Genomic DNA, 2,704 nt, shown 5'->3' on the forward strand with positions numbered 1-2,704 from the left:
GAACATGCTGCCAGGGGGCACAGGTCCTTTGTGCCTGTAAGCTCCTCTAGGGCCACAAGGTAAACTCTCTTGAAGGAGGCAGGCCTGAACCACAAGGAGCCAAACTCCAAATGGACATCCATGACCAGTCTTTGAGCCTGAAATGCCATATGGAACACAGAGCTTTGGACAAATGAAAGTCTCAGTCACTAGGCAAGGGATAATGGGATGGATGGAGTCATCAGGAGTGGATCAGTTTCCAAAACCCTGTCTCATTACCACATAACAAGCTTCCTATAACAGAGCTAATGAGACCCCAGCCCTCTTTTCTAGGAACAGGCAGGAGCTTGTCTGTCTTGTTCTGCCTTTCCAATCAGCCTGCAAAGAAAGGGCCAGAACGACAACACCTGAGAAAACAAAGGGTCTACAAACTCTGTTCCTACAGTGCTTTCCCACCTAAAGCCACATGGTGACACCTGAACTTCCAAAGTCCCTGAGTCTTATGCTGGGTTCAAAGACTAGAGCAGTGAGGCGAATATGGACAGCGTAACTGTCCTCTCATCCAGCATACCCCGTTCCAGTGAAAGGTCCTCTTGCAGAGATCAAGAACAGAGACTTGAGTACAAGCAACGCATTTGAACTAAGGATGTGCAGCTCTGCTGAGCTATGAGGGTGCTAGCTCACGCATGGCTCAAGGTGAATCACCAGACTGGGGGTGGGGGGCCGTATGGAAATCACTTAAGGAAAACATACCTTGACTCTCAAGCTGTGACTCTCAACTGTGGGTAACATCATCCCTGGGAGACATTTGCCAATTTCTGGAGATATTTTGGTTGCCACACTGGGGTGGGGGAGCAGAGATGCTGTAGTTTGTGCAGAACAGCCCTCCCCATTACAAAGAACTGTGCAGCCCAAACTGTCCAAACTATTTTCAAGTGTTCAAGTTGAAAAGCCACACTTCCATAAAGGATCTTAGAGCCTGTGCTCCAAAAAGCGCTTTCAATCTATTTACCTCATCACTCTCACAGGAAGTCTACCCTGAGATACAGCTAATTTTGCTACATCCTGACTTTTTATCTGGAACCTTCCTCTTCCTTTCACCTGGACCAGCAGGGAGGCTGACAGAGGGAAGGCCAGGACTCCAAATGTTAAATGGACTGTGGTCAAATTAAGATCTACCCCTTAACTCTTACTCAATGGGAAACCTAAGGTTTCTTAAAGGGACAGGGAAAGGACAGAGATAGCAGGATGGGGTAATTAAAAGAACTCAAATTAAAATTTTAATTTTAAAAATATTTCTGGGAAGCTATTAATACTATAGAAGCATGGGATAAGAGGCCTAACTGGAACAAGACCCTGTTGCCAGGGGAGAGACATGGCTGGGCTGTGACCTTAAGGTCTGAAATCAAGAGCGGACTGGGCAGTGGTACCCCAGCCCCATCACCTCTGCATTGTTCATTCCAGAAGGAAAAAGAGGGCAGGGAAGCAGGGAGAATTGTAGCAAAGTCGAGGTTCAGCTGTGGCTCCCACTCCTGCCTGCCTCGATTAGAGAATAAAGGCAAGAAGTTTAAACAGGCGGTACCCGGCCTTCATTCAGGAGCAGGGAATCTAGTTCAGGTTCCCAGAGAATCCCCATCTCAGATCGAGGGTGTGCAGGGCTTCATCTGAGCTCCTCTGGCCCACCAGTAGTCACTTGGTCAGTCCTGCTGCCTTGACCCCCATCTCCAGGAGGGGTAGAGGTCAGAGGGAGTAGAGGGAGACCAGCTCCCACTCCTTTTGAGGCACTTGGGGGGGGGGCTTGGGTCACCGGTTGAAGGGGTCTGGTGATGGCATTTCTTCTGGGCTGGACACAGAATGGGAACTCCAAGACTGTAGAACCAATCCCATGGGAGCTACAAGGCCCTAGAATTGCTCCACGGTCTGTCACGGTTTCTCTTGGATCTCATCTGCTCCTGAACTGCATCTGTCATGGCAAGTCCATCTTCAGCCCCCATCTCCGCAAAGCCGATGTGAGTCAGGTGGACAAAGCTCATTGGCTCCCCAGTCATGGTTCGGTCAGTCCATCTTCTCTTTTTCTTTGGCTGAAGCTTCTCGACCACGCAGCAGACCAGTTTGTTCCAAAACTCACTCATTTTTCCTGATGGTTGCAGCTTCTGACCGCTGCCAGAGGCCCCAGGGGGCTCGTGTTTGTTGCTAACCAACCAGTTCTCACACTCAGGTGTAACAACACCCTGGGTTCACTCAACCGGATGGGCTGGGAAAAGATAGAAATTCTAAAGACCAACAAGTGGCCATTTGGTGAAGGTCGGAGTCTCTGACTGATGGGGCCACTAAGATCATGGGCTAGGGGCTTGGGCAGGCAGGCACAAAGTCCTGTCTTCTTTAGATGTAGAATCCTGCGGCTCCCTGGCGTTCCCACTGCGGTTGGGGGCTTTGCCACTCCGGGTCCCCGGGCTGCTTCTCGACTTTGTCTTTATTTCCAGTGAGAAAGGAGACTGTCAGATCCAGAGAGGCTTAGAAACATTTCCATCTAAACTTAACACATATTAAACATGGAAAAAGAGGCAGACTCGGGGCTGTAGCAGCACTGATAGAAAGAGATACAACTCCACAATTGGAAAACTCAGAGCCAGTGTCAGCAGACTTCCCCCTACATGTCCAAAGAAATTACAGACAGAAACTTCATGAACTGTAGAATACAAACAGTTTATAGAAATAAGAATAT

General features: G+C 49.0%; 1 pseudogene; it reads right to left on the bottom strand.

Annotated features, from left to right (window-relative positions):
• Window positions 1–1,871: 1,871 nt before the first annotated feature.
• Window positions 1,872–2,111, bottom strand: LOC110302612 (CDC42 small effector protein 1 pseudogene; annotated as a pseudogene).
• Between the last annotated feature and the right edge of the window lie 593 nt (window positions 2,112–2,704).

This window comes from Mus caroli, unplaced genomic scaffold (assembly GCF_978045245.1).
Source record: "Mus caroli unplaced genomic scaffold, Mus_caroli_1 scaffold_11, whole genome shotgun sequence".
Classification (NCBI taxonomy): domain Eukaryota; kingdom Metazoa; phylum Chordata; class Mammalia; order Rodentia; family Muridae; genus Mus; species Mus caroli.